The sequence below is a fragment of the Gopherus evgoodei genome, chromosome 4 (genome assembly GCF_007399415.2).
Source record: "Gopherus evgoodei ecotype Sinaloan lineage chromosome 4, rGopEvg1_v1.p, whole genome shotgun sequence".
In the NCBI taxonomy this organism is placed as follows: Eukaryota; Metazoa; Chordata; order Testudines; family Testudinidae; genus Gopherus; species Gopherus evgoodei.
The window spans coordinates 106,872,975-106,887,585 of NC_044325.1; the positions used below are offsets into that span (position 1 = coordinate 106,872,975).

The following is a 14,611-nucleotide window of genomic DNA, read 5'->3' on the forward strand; positions in this document are numbered from 1 at the left end:
CTGTTACCTATCATATACCTCTTCAAAGCATATATTAAATATACTGGGTGAAATCCTGGCCCAATTGAATTCAATGGGAGTTTTGCCATCAATTTCAATGAGGCCAGGATTCCATCCTTGGTTCTTAAATTCACTCAAACACTGTAGACTTTTGTTGTGCATGATCCAGTTTCATTCAAACCATTGAAGAGCTTTGGGAAGGGGCAGGATCAGTTCCCAGGTGAATTCTGAGACTTGATGGAGTATTCGTCAATCAGTTGTCAAAGTTTGCACCATGGGCGACTGGATCATTGGAATTCTTCACCTAGAAAATGTCTTTTGTTTTTAAGTATAAACCAAAGTCTTTGGGCCAAATTTGGCTTCCAATGAACTTTGTAAATTCAAAGTAACTTTATTTACAATAGTGTAACCAAAAGCAGGACTACAGCCTTTGGCTTTACTCTTATCTTTGGGCTTTTGTTTGAAGGATGCTTGCACAGATTGGAGTGCTGAAAACTGGAGTCAGACACCTCTCTATTTACATCCTTAATCCCGCAAATGACCTGTACAAAAAATAAATGAAACACTCTGTAAAGAAGACTATATAAATCCATTAAATTTACTGGTGTGTTTAAAACATATATGCACACAGTATGCACTGGCCCCTCTTTATAAGAGCAGACCTTCAAGATATGGCTGCTCGCATGTCTGAAAATAGCTGGGCCATTTTCAAACTTTCCTCTTCTGAATTTGAGAATCACAGCCTTAAAGATGTCCCACCACAGTTTGTCAGGTCCCGGGGAAAGACTAGCTATGTTATGCAGTGGGCAAATCAGTTAGTGATTTCATAGACCCTTCCCATTCAGTAGTGTCATATGTATAGCTGGAGGAGACCACCCACATGGTCCAGTGTTGTGGTCTGGTTGCTCTGTTGGAAAAAAAAAAAAAGAGTATAAAGTCAGCTTTTTGGCTTCTGCCAATTCATCCAGATGATTTCAATTTGTTTAGATTCCATTTGAATGGTCAGCATTACTTTGACAAAGCTGTGCCAATAGGCAACTCTGTCTCTTCCGCAGCCTTTAAGCACTTCAGTACATTTTGGGAGTAGGCAGAGGTATAGCTATCTGTTTTACAATCCATTACCCAGATGGCTTCCTAACCGTAGGTCCATTAGGCAACTCCCAAATATGCAAGTGTTTATTTTGTGGCTTTTACACAATAAACACTTTCCTGATCTGGGAATTCAACTGACTGAGTAAAGGAAAGATTATGACAATAACCCTACCTTAGAGGGCCATACATTGAGTTCATTTTTAAGTGGAATCCAGACTACTGCAAATTACAGTAACACATTGCAGTGAACTTGTAATCAGTAAGTGTCGAAAAATTGATCCTACAGTTTTTATAGTCATCTCCAACTGTGTGTGCAGGGTAATATTACCAGGGAGGTCGTTTTCTTTTTTAACCAGTGTTTGGCAACTGTGACTTTGAGCATGAAAAGACCTCAAGACTATGAGATTATCTACTGATCACAAAAAAGACTTAAACATTTAAAATGTGATGCAGTTTTATTATGCAGTAAAAGAGAGGAAATAGTCTTGGCACTTATTATGATGTTCCTGGTGTTCAGTAAGTTAACCATCAGCATGAGTCCAACCTCATATTGGCAAGAATCTCATGTTCTCAGAGTTTCCATCTACTAGCTGCCATTTCATTAGGGGGATGGTGTGTGAAGAACAAAAGGGGTTCTCTTTCCAGACATTCAGACTGTTGTATAGATTGTTAAATCATCAGAGAAATTAAGTATTTTGAGGCAATTCGGGACTCACACAATGCACCACATGACATATAAGACTTATTTCACAGTGAAGTACTGTAAGTACTTGGAAAAGCAAATAGAATTGCTGATGTAACTGATTAACTCATTACTTTCAGCAAAAATTCTGATTTTTGGAAACAGATGCAGATAAGCACCCAGTACTAGTTCCCAGTTTCCTATTCACAGTGGGCAGCTAATGACTTTGGATTTGCCATACAATTTTCTGCCCTCTCTTCCATCAAAACATTCAGGAATTACTTATAGAGAGGGAGTTCTTTTCACAATGAAATACAATCCACAACATAAATGTCTGGACCAAGAGAAAGACCATTTCATGGCATTTCAGTTCCAATGGTCAAGGGGGAAAAGCTATTAGTTAATGGCTTCCCAACTGGTAGGCACACACATTGTTTCCTGATTTTTAATAAATTTATGGGCTTCCTCAGCCAACCTAGAATTTTTTTTCTTTTTACAGAACTGCTAAATGCTCGAAACATTTTATAGACCTAACGGTGAATTGATCATCTAAGGAAGTTAATAAAAGTCTGATGCATAATATGAATAGGGTTTTTTCCATTAATGTTCCTTCATTGAATAGCATTCATGTACCCGTACCACCTCAGACTATTCGCTTGTCAGCCTTATAAGATAAGGTCAGGCCTGGTCAGTAATTGGATGGAAGACCTCTAAGGAAAACCTGGCTGCTGCAGGTATCAGTGCAGATGACAGAGAAGAGGGCTCTCCTCCTTCTAACAGTAGTGATCCGCAGTCTTAGCATAGTGCTAAGAGGCAATGTGGGGATAGTGGTTCGGAATAAAATTGGAAACTGAGGCTCCTGACCACATATGATCTTTAATTCTCCAGTGGCATTTTCCCTGATTGTGTGGATCTTGGGAATCCATTGGTTTCAGGGGCTGGACTCCTATCACTTCCAGGAGATGAGGGAAGAAGATCAAACCATGCACATCTACACAACATGGAAAAAAATCATAGGAAACTTCTCAGGTACAAAGTTAGAATTTTCTGTCCCCATCATGAGACTAGAAGACAATAAGACTTTAGGTAATAAACCCTCACAGTTGTAGGAAGCATTATTATCCCCCTTTTACAGATGGAGGAACTGAGATAGCTATGTTAAGCAATTTACCCAAGGCCATAGACAGATCTTGTCAGATCAGGTAACAGAACTCAGGAGCTCCAAGCACCCATTAGCTGTGCTTAGACCATTCCCTCTAAGGGCTAGATCCTGCAAGGTGCTGGGCACTTTAGAGTTCCATTGACTTCAGTGGGAGTGGAGGGTGCTCTGCATCTCTCAGGAGTCATTTGCAGGATCTTGTCCCATGCGAATATAAAACAGTTCAGTGAAAACGACAAAAGAGTCAGCTGTTTATTTCTGACAACAGGCAACTTCAGTTCATTTCTGTAGCAAAGAAAGGTTTGCTCAATCAGTTATACATGGTAAGTACACTCTGGGAAATAAAAACTGTCCTTGGTTTTATTCCACCCCAGTGTACATCTGAGGATGCTTATTTTTATTTACTTTTTAATGAAATTTAAACATACAGTATCAAAATTCCATGATACTTGTAAATTCAATCTAAAATTTAGTCTTCTGAATGCTTGCCATGTATGTAACTGTTTTACCTGTTCCAAAGGAGCAAAGACCATGCAAAATCTGGAGGAGCTGACCAAAAAAATTACATAGGAATTCCTGTCTCCAAATCTGAAAAATAAGTTTGAGAAATATTTTTACACAAGTTAAAGTTTACAGTGCACCACTATAGGTTCAGGAATAGTTTGGGAAATGAGCTGGCAACTAAGAATTGCATCCATAGGGACAGAGGGCTCCCTCTCTGCCCACTTTGACCCTCCTCTGCCATCTTTGGTAGCCCCCCCGAACTACTTTTTGTCAACAGACAGCTGGGGGTCACTGGACTCCTCCACCTGTTTGCTCTTCCTCCCCTGAAGGCAGAAATGTCTGTGTTTCCAGATGTACAAGCAGCAATAGTTTTAGCACACAGACCAACAGGATTAATCTAATTGCAGTTGCCAGTAAATATCACACTAATTATTTAAGCAAGAAAAGAAAGAAAGAAATATAGCTTAAGATAAGTTTAGTATAGTATGTGATCTTAATCTAACAAAGAACTGTGCCCTGACTTCAGCAGCCAGGTGAAGCTGCTAAATCAGTGACCTCAAAGAGACTGGTGCCTTGATATCACCCAAGCAATCTTCTTCCTCCTTTGATAAAAGTAAAGTTAGAATTTCTTCTGCTCTCCCTTTCCTTTGCTTGGGTGAGTTCCCCTCTCCCCCATCACCTCACTGGTTGGTAAAATGAGGATTTATCAAGCAGGAGAATCTGAAGTAGGAGTAGCAGGAAAGAGCAGGTGGTTGGCTGGGGAGTGGAAGCCCAGCAGATAGTGCTTCACTAGAACTTGAGAGAGGAATTGTACAGGAAAACTCAATTAAGAACCATTCTCAGAAAAGAGAAGGGATAATGACTGAATAAAGAATGCTTGAAAAAAAGGGGAGGGGGAGATAGGAATCATGGGCAAATGCAGAATTTAGAAGATGATATTCAGATATATAAATTTTTACCCACAATAATCTTAGTCTATTCTGCATACAGAACATGTCACAGTGAAATGTGCATACTAAGCTAGTTTCTCTTCAATTTTATATGCGACTGTTCATGGCTTTGTTAGCAATACTGTATATTTGAAATTGACTGAACAAACTGTATGAGATTTTTTGCCGGATAAAAGTCATATGCCTTGAATGAGGATTAATTAGATAACACATAAGCCCTGCAGGGAAAATATGTTATACAGGCTACTCGTCACAAGTGGGGATTCATATCAAATCCCCCAGGAAGTCATGCACGGCAGTATTTGTTTTTATTTCATTTTACATTTAGTGGCAGTTAATATTGTTCTTCCACTTTGCTGTTGTTAAATAAATAGACATTACAGCATGATAGATTTTTCAGACTCTGTAACAATGTTGTGTGCTGGCCATGGGATAGCATTATGGACTATAATTATTGTCCAGTAGGTTTCATGAAATTGTGTATTGCATAAACACAAATTCATCCTGTAGAACTGCTTCTCTGATATCATGTATAAACTGTTTGCAAATATATTTCAGTATTGACTTGCTGCTGCTGCCACCACCATCACCCAGTTCTAGCTTAAAGAGTGGTGTTCTAATCCTCAGATGTTCTTCAGTCTTGTCTTGCTTTCCTTTAACCTGAAGATTTGCCCTATCTATTCACATTCTCCTCCACTCTAGAATACTGCTCAGTATACACCATGTCTGTCCAACTGCTGACTACTTTTCTGATGCTTTATCCTGTCAGACCCCTTTCTGCACTTTTTCAGGGCCTGATTCTCCTCTCACCTCCCTTTCCCTTTTTCACAAGTATAACTCCTTTGACTTCTGTACAGTAACTCCTGGTTTACATTAGTGTGAGAGGAGAAGAGTGCTCTACAAAACAACCCCAGTAATAATATAACATTTTTCTTCTTCACCAGGTCCTTGTAGCAATCCTCAAACACAGGAACATAGGAATTGCCATATTAGACCAGACCAGTGGTCCTTCTAATCTATTATCCTGCTTTTGGCAGTGGCCAGAATCAGATGCTTCTGAGGAAGATCCAAGACAATCCGCAGTAGATAGTATTAGGGTAACCTACCCTCAAAAACAAATTCCTTCTTAGTTTCCATTAGCTAGAGTCTGGCTTTTGGCTACTCCATAAGCATAAGCATGAATCTGTGATTACCCTTTGTCATAGATCGGGTGGAGCTTCCCCTGCTGGACACCCAGATTGCTGAGAGGGGATCCAAATGCTAAATCCCATGTGACCTTAGTTTGTGAGAGCTGGACTGAGTTTAGGCACTGTGCATGGCTTTGGGCTCCTAGGCATGAGCTTCAGGCACACACCCTGTGTCTAAGAGAGTCTCACATCTCTTGTCAGTGAGGACTCCAGGGTCCAATTGCCTAGCCCCAGAAACTAGTACCATCTCCCACAAGCCTCCACAGCAGTTCTTGCACTTTCCCCTGAACCCCAACAAAAGTGCGAGCCTGCTAGTTTACAGTTTACTTCTTCGCAGGTATGCAATTGTGAAAGCAAACACACAAGGAGATAGGCTTTGCACAGGATTCTACAACGACATTACTCTTTACTTAGGAAATAAAGCACAAAGCAGTGTGAGCATTTAAGGGTCAAAAACTTACCCCTGAACACAGCACCCCTCACTCTAGCTCACCTTCCTCTTGGTAAGGTGCTCAGGTAGGCAGGGATCCCTCTGCTCCTCAGGATGCTGCAGTAGCTCCCCCTCAGCTTGAGCTGGTGAAAATGGCCAAAGACCTAGAGCAGGTCCCTGCACTTTTATAAACTTTCAGTCACCCCGTCATGTGACCTACTGGAGAGACCAGGTGGGTGACCTAATATCTTTTATTGGACCAACTTCTGTTGATGAAAGAGTCCATCATGATGCTCTTAATAAAGACATTGTCTTTATGGCTTATTATAGCAATCTGTAACCAACTATGCTCCCTTTTTGTTTGAGGACTACAGGGGTGTTAAAGGACCACTTCACCTTGAATGGTCCCTTAGAATATGTGTTAACTACTTATGCTAAACTGCCTGATCCATCAGATGTGACACTGAGCACCTTTCCAGACCTCAAGAAGAGCTCTGTGTAGCTCAAAAGCTTCCTTCTTGCCAACAGAAGTTGGTCCAATAAAAGCTATTACCTACCTTGTCTCTTTAATATTCTGAGGCCATGTCTACATCTAAAATTTTGCAGCGCTGGTTGTTACAGCTGTATTAGTACAGCTGTATAGGGCCAGCGCTGCAGAGTGGCCACACTTACAGCAACCAGCGCTGCAAGTGGTGTTAGATGTGGCCACACTGCAGCGCTGTTGGGCGGCTTCAAGGGGGGTTCCGGGAACGCAAGAGCAAACCGGGAAAGGAGACCAGCTTCGCCGCGGTTTGCTCTCGCGTTCCCGGAGCCACCCTGCAAACCGCAGGGAAGGAGACCTGCTTGCTCGGGGTTCCGGGAACGAGAGAGCAAACCGCGGCGAAGCTGGTCTCCTTTCCCGGTTTGCTCTCTCGTTCCCCGAACCGCCGAGCAAGCGGTTCTCCTTCCCTGCGGTTTGCAGGGTGGCTCCGGGAACTAGAGAGCAAACCGCGGCAAAGCTGGTCTCCTTTCCCGGTTTGCTCTCTCGTTCCCCGAACCGCCGAGCAAGCGGTTCTCCTTACCTGCTTGCTCGGGGTTCCGGGAACGAGAGAGCAAACCGGGAAAGGAGACCAGCTTGATTACCAGAGGCTTCCTCCTTCCACGGAGGTCAAGAAAAGCGCTGGTAAGTGTTTACATTGGATTACCTGCGCTGGATCACCAGCGCTGGATCCTCTACACCCGAGACAAAATGGGAGTACGGCCAGCGCTGCAAACAGGGAGTTGCAGCGCTGGTGATGCCCTGCAGATGTGTACACCTTCAAAGTTGCAGCGCTGTAACTCCCTCACCAGCGCTGCAACTTTCTGATGTAGACAAGCCCTGAGACTGACATGGCTACAACAATACTGCATGTGAACTACTGATCAGCCTCAACAGGTGACCTCTCCCCTGTTTAATCAGTTCTCCTCAGTAGGCACCTGCCTTTTATCTAAGGTACTTCTATTTGACTAGAGGACCATCAAGATTTAATGACCCTCTATTGTTACCCTTCGGCCATTACCCCTTGGAATTCCAGTCCAACATGGAGGTAAAAGAACAGCTGAGAACATAAACTGTTCTCACATTTAAAAAGATAGTTTGCAATCTGACCCAGATACACATAAAAAGCCTAAATATCAAACAGAATTCATATGCTATTTATATATAGATTCTCCAAATCGACACCCACCTCCACCACAGTGTGATTTCATTATTAAATACATTCAGATAAATAGAATATAATTTAATAATGTAAGCGTGGTCCAGGACACTGTAGTTGTAAAATAAAGTGAAGAACTGATTGCTATTTTGCAGAGTCCTCTGCAGAAGAGGCAAGCAATTAGATTACCACTGGTATCTTTCTAGCGCTTATACTATATTTTGATTTGGTAACCCCTTTCTAAATGGTGGGTTATCCAATCATAATCAACAGAACACTTAGAATAGGGATTGACTAATCATTGCATGTGGGAAGTCTCTTCCTGAGCCAGCAGTGATTGGATTAGTGACAACTGTTTTTTCTTCTAATCAATACCAGTATGTTAATTGGGTCTTCATTCAGATCATCTAGGCCTCAAATGTGTGGGTCTCTATTTGATTTATTAATCTTGGATTTTTTAAAATATTCATATGCAGCAGTTCATCTTAAAATAGGAGAAAATTTGATATATGACATTTTTATACCACCGGCGTTTCTATGTATATGTATCCCTTTTTTAACCTTGTCACATTTTTCAAACTTTTTGTGAGCCTAAATAAACTGTGCTTCTTCTGCCTGACTACTGAGATGTTCCTAGACTTAGTTATTGATTCCTGGGATGGGGACTGTACTTTTTTGCATAGTTTGTGCTTTAGAATTCTCAAGAGGGAGAACCAAGGAGAGATGCTATCATCATATCACTCAAGAACCCTTCTGAAGCAGATGTAAACCATAAGTGTTACTGTGCCAACACTGCACAACAGACCCAGACCATTGCCAGGACTAGGGATGACTGTGGGTTACACCTTGAAAAAAATTAATAACAACCCAATTTTTGGAAGCCCGGGTGCTCTAGTATTAGAGTGGGTTTGGGAGCCTGGAGTGTATTTCCATCTAGGTTGAACAACTTATTCACTGTGATGCTAGGCAAGTCACTTGGTCCTGTGTCTTTGTTAGCTCAACAAGTAAAATAGTTGGTCCTCAGTGCAAACAAGACTCCACTGCAGTAATACCTGAACTGAGCTTTCTTGGATAAATACATTACAGCCCCTGAACAAAAAGTCAGTAAAACATTTTCAGACGAATACAAGGACCAGATCCGCATCTGGAATAAACTGAAGACAATGTAGCTATTCTGATTTACACCAGCTGAGGATGTGTTTCTATCTGTTCCAAATTTCGGAAGCGATGATGTCTTTGCAAAGACAGTGACACAATAAATCTAAAATAATATTAGGGCCAGACTCTGTCATCTATACATAATAAAATGTCTCCTGTATATTTTAAGCACGGTGTCAACCTAAGTTTAAAATCAGTTTATTAAAATGTGAATTTACAGTATCTTAAGGAGAAAAAAACAGACAGAAAACCTTATTGTTGGAGTCTGGAAGTACGTTGTTGATTTGTAAAATCAGGGTAATAGAATTTAGTAATGGAAAATATACTGGGAACCCTTTAAAAGTTTCCTTTTACTGCTAGGTATTAATTGTACCAGCAGTAGTCTTTATTCAGTACAGTCACTGCCTGCAAATACTGATATTACCTTACCTAATGATAAAATATTGAAAGGAACATTTATAAGGTCACCTTTTATAGGTTATCTAGTTCATCCCCAAGCCAGTACAGGATGTGTCCCTATGGTTTATTTACTAGTGCTTTTTGCACTCTTGTTTTAGATGCCTCAATTGATATTGTTTAATTGAATTTGGTAGGTTTTGGGAGGGGGTAGGGGGAAATGCTACGCTGCTTCAAGCAGTGAATCGCATCTAAACTATTAAATATTGGTTGGTACCAACCAACATTGATGGAAATTCAGCATTACATGAAGGTGACCCGTAAATAAAGACAGTTTTAATTTGGTCTCAGTGATTTTCCACAGTTGGGTTTTACAGCATCAACTCAGTGAACAAGACATTGTAACAACATCTATTCATTAACAGAACTATAAGATAGGGAAAAATATCTATACATCTCTGAAATATCTGTTTTGATCCTATAAGACAGGCAACAGTATTCAAGCTCTGAAATTGTTTATAAAGTAATCAGCATTAATTTGTTCTGTTCAGATTTTAATTATATACCATAGGCCTTCCTGACAGGACACTACCACTACTATAGCTGTCAAATGGAAATTAATTTGCTAGTAGATGACCACATACTTCATGAATTATACATGAAACTTTCTCTCATTGTGACTGTTGCTAAAAAACTCTTTCATCATCCCTCCATTTAAAAAGAATGACAATTGTTTTTAAATAAGTCTGATTAGCAGTAAGTAGATGATGAAGTGTTGAGAATGATTTCTAAAATATTATTCACAGCCCATTTTTTATTGACATGTTTTGCTACAATTTGGGTCACATGGCCCTTTTCTTAGTGTTAAGCAGAATTCTGTCTGACTGATGGGTAGTCCACTGCATTTACTTTCAAATACAAAATTGATAGCTAGATTTACATTTCTTCTTTATAAGACTCAGCCTTTGCAAGCAAGCCTTAGATTTCAGACATAATTCTGTTATTCAAATGGGAGAAGAGTTTGATAGCTATGCTAATCACTTTTATCTGAGAAAACATAACTAATAGCTTGGTTACATTTGCCTACATTTATGAGCATAATTTTAGCACATAATTTTATTGCGCTATAAAACATAATACTGCATTAGTCCGCTCTTTAAAAAAAAAAAGATACCTTAGAGTGATTTGCACTTAAGCTTTCACACTACATTTAAATGACAGTATCATTTTAAAATTTTGACCTTTTTGAATTAATGAAAAAGAGTTTCATGTAACAATTATCCATATAAGGCCATTTCCTACAGACATAATATTTGGTGAAAATGTTTAAGATATTCATGGCAGCACTGATTGCCTACGATTGTTGTGAGTCAGTTATTCTTATGTCTATATTGGATAGAATTAAGATAATTTTTTCTTATATTGCACGAAAGGGATCTCTTCAAACTCTGTATACATTAACAAATTACTTGGAAGAAACTAGGAATGCTCTACATACACTAATTTTTCATAGAAGACCTGTAGTCAGTAAAAATAATCATGTCTTCAGTGCTGGCAGAGAAATAGAAATAAAGCTTTATGGTGCAAGAGGGTCAGTTATTTCTATCCATAATTTGAAGAGTCTTGTGTGTGACTATGGAGATAATATGCTAAAAAGAAATCACTCTGAAGTAAAGTGTGTAACATTTCCTCTTGGGAAAGGTCATAGATAGTGATATTAGAATTATTTCCCCAGGAAGATATCTATGTCAGTAGCTACAAGAGTACACTAGTGACACGTAAGACGTCTAACACTCACAAAACTTTGTACCTACATAGAGCCTGTCATCTGAATATCTCCAGATGCATTCATGATTTTTATCCTAATCATCCTCTGCTGTAGGTAAGTATTGTGATCCCCATCTTGCAGATGGGAAAGCTGAGATATGCAAAAGTTAGATGATTTGCTCAATGTCACATAGAGTCTGTGACAGAGCCTGAAACAGAATTCAGGTTTCATGCTCTGTCACTGGTTAGGCAATGACCTCTTCTCAAGGGAGTTCCACTGGGCCAGCTGTGGATCTTCTTAATTGTCTGCAAGGTAGGATGCAGATTCTTTTCCAGAATAACTGCTTTTTTCCCCCTGGCTTGCATTTTTTCATACTCTCAATGCCACAAACATTTACACACACCCTTAACTTTACCCATATAAATAGTTCTGTGTTCTTCATGTGTGTAAAGGTAAGCATCTATATAATTGTTTGCACAATAAGGGTTAACCTCATCTAAAATAATCGAGATCTTAAATTGAATCATGTCCTGTTTGTTTAATGACAGCAAATGAAATCACATTGCTAAGGTGTGTGCTATTGGTACTTTGGATTTGACATCATTTTTTCCCCACTTATTTGATTTCACAGGATCTTAATGTTTGTGATAGAACTAATATGGTATATTGCATTAACTAACAATGCTAACATGGCTCCATTGTATAGCTATTTCATTACATTTGCAGCCTTTGTCATACTGGTGACTTGAGAAGCATGCCTGCTTGGGTTTTCCTGCATTGTACTGCTGCAAGATACACTAACACTGAAGTCACTGAGGAAGCTTTGGACATGGCATTTTAGATTGGGATAGTGCCTTCACCCAAACTGAATCACTGTGATTAAAACAAAGAATACAAATATCTAAGTATCTTCTTTCACAGTGTGAGCAAATGTAAATTGTTTTGAAAATAGCAGAATGCAAATTGATCTGTTAATTCATTTCAGTATACAGTGTTGACAGGTCTTGTGATTTTATAGCGAATCTCATGCTATTAGTGTGTTTCTTAGCACCCCAGCTCTGAGTAATCTAATTTCATGAGAATCTCAACTTTCATGTTTTTAAAAATCAATTTTCTAGTCCTCACGATTGTGGAGGGAAGCTTGAAAATAGGACCCAAGAAAAAATGAAAGGTCAGACACCAGAAGGCAAATTAAAAGAACCCAACATTTATTATTTTTCTTCAAATCTGAGTTTTTAACGCATGATTGTGGGGACCTGATTCTATTTTCAAATGCTTGGGGTTGACAATACTAAATGCAGTTCCAATTTTCCCAGAGGAATTACTGTTAAAGAGCATGGAGGTGATGAGTGTTGTGCATAAAAGCTCAAAGTAACAAGTGCTGAACAGGACAGAGTGTCCCAGAAAACCTGTGAGCATTAAGAAAAGGGAATACTAAAGAAGGCCTGTGTCCTCCTGCACCAGGTTAGAGCAGCCTGAGCTACTCTACATGACACCAGTTGAAAACAACCTTAAGGGTCTGAAATCACAGCCATGGATCAATGTGATAAAAGAACTTCCCCTACTCCTCCTTTTCCCTGCTACACCAGCACAGGGACTGAGAAAATAGTGAAAGAACCCCTACATTGCTTTACACTAGGCTGATCATCCCTAACCCAATTAACCTGGCTTTACAGGAAGATTACGCTTGTAATAAAGCACAAAGTGACTTCTCTACCCCAGAGAATCTGGATCTCCAGGGCAACAACTTTTCAGTATCAGAGGGGTAGCCATGCTAGTCTGGATCTGTAAAAGCAGCAGAGAGTCCCGTGGCACCTTATAGACTAACAGACATTTTGGAGCATGAGCTTTCGTGGGTGAAGTGGGTGTTCACCCACGAAAGCTCATGCTCCAAAACGTCTGTTAGTCTATGAGGTGCCACAAGACTCTTTGTTGCTTTAACTTTTCAGTAGAAAGGCTGAAGTTTCCCTTCACTCATACTGGGGTAAATCAGGAATAATTCCAATGAAGTCATTGGAATTACATGAATGTAAAATTGGTGTGAAAAGTCAGTCAGGCACTATAATTGTACTTGCACATGCTTGCTCTCATTCATTATACATATTACTTGGTATTTGCTTGCAACTAAGCAATTGCAGTGTTTGGAAATCAGCAGTAGCCTTTTCTTCTACAGTCTGATTCTGGTAGTTGTGGTTAATGAGCTCATGTATAAGAGCATTGTTAAATCTTCCACAGATACAGAACATACACCCAGAAAGCTACTGCCCAGAGGAGGTCAAAGGGCACAGCTGTTGCACTCCTATACTGGATTCCCAAAAATCCTTCCCCAAAAAACTCCCATTGACTCTAATAGGTTTCAGATCAGCCCAAAGTCAGAGCTTTTACATACATATAAAGTAAAGGATTGGATGTGTTTGAAGCAGTAGATTAAGGAGATTTGCTGCCCCCATCACACATCCCCTTTTGAATTCTTGGAACGGAATTGAACACATAACTCAGAATATGGATGCTGCCTACTGTGTAAAAATATTCAAAGCTAAGACTGACATTTTAGCCTTAATTAACACAGTTGTATGTGTGGAGGCAGAGGAAGGAAAGCCTGAAATGAGGACGGAGTGTCAACCTTAAATTTGAATTAATCTGCTTTCATTAATTTAAGCAAGCTCTCCTCCAAAGGCCAAAATCAATGGAGTTGCACCCATTAAATTTGGCCCTTAATGTTATTAAAGATAGTCTTTAAAATGTTATTTTTTGGGGAGGGGGCTGTTTGATTAATATTTTTAAAGGAGACAATCATTCACCAAGAAATTTCAAACATTCCTACCAAAACAAGATAATCCATACCTACCATCAGAACCATGCTAAACCACTATTTACTCCGTAAAATACCCTTACACTTAGGATTTTCTAAATTCATATTTAGGACAAAAGTTTCAACCTTGGTGACTAAAATTAGGCTCCTAAATCCATATTTATATCCTTAAATAAGAGTGGTCTGATTTGCAGAGATGCAACTCCCATTGACTTCTGCGGTGCTCAGCACCTACGAAAATCCGGCCATTTTTATGTAGTTGTCTAAATATAGTTTTAAGTCATTTAACTTTAGGCCCATAAGGTTGAAAGTGCTGTCATGAGCAGACAGCATAACACTAAAACCAATGGAAGTTGAGGGACTGCAGCATCTTGCAGGCTTGAACCTTAAAACATGGATTCTAAATAGAGCGTGCTTTTTTTGTGGCCATTCTATTGAGCAGTGCCTCTTAATAATTTTCCTTATGTGTTTAATTTTTATATAAAAATACCAACAGTCACTGCCATACTTGATGATGCATTAATGACTGTCTTATTTCTGGGCCCGATCCAATGCCTTTTGGAAAGCCTGACTAACTTCAATGGGCTTTGGATCAGGCTCTCTAAAACCACTTTGGGATGTGGACCTGCACCAAAATAATGGTTTGATGAAATCTGGGTCACGATCATCATCATAAATACAAATAACGATAATTAATACTTTGCACGTCTACAGATTTTAACTTGAGGATCTCAAAGCTCTTTATAAATACTGGTGGATAAAACTTCACAAACAGCACCTTAATAAGGTAAGAAAAT

General features: G+C 39.6%; 1 long non-coding RNA gene across 2 annotated transcripts in view; it reads right to left on the reverse strand.

The window, feature by feature from the left end:
* Nucleotides 1-459: 459 nt before the first annotated feature.
* The window catches only part of LOC115651542, a 41,574-nt gene continuing 27,422 nt past the window's right edge, over nucleotides 460-14,611 (reverse strand). For both annotated transcript variants that reach the window (XR_004000384.1, XR_004000383.1), the window contains one exon: nucleotides 460-907. This is a non-coding gene — a long non-coding RNA (uncharacterized LOC115651542). The remainder of the gene's footprint in view (nucleotides 908-14,611) is intronic.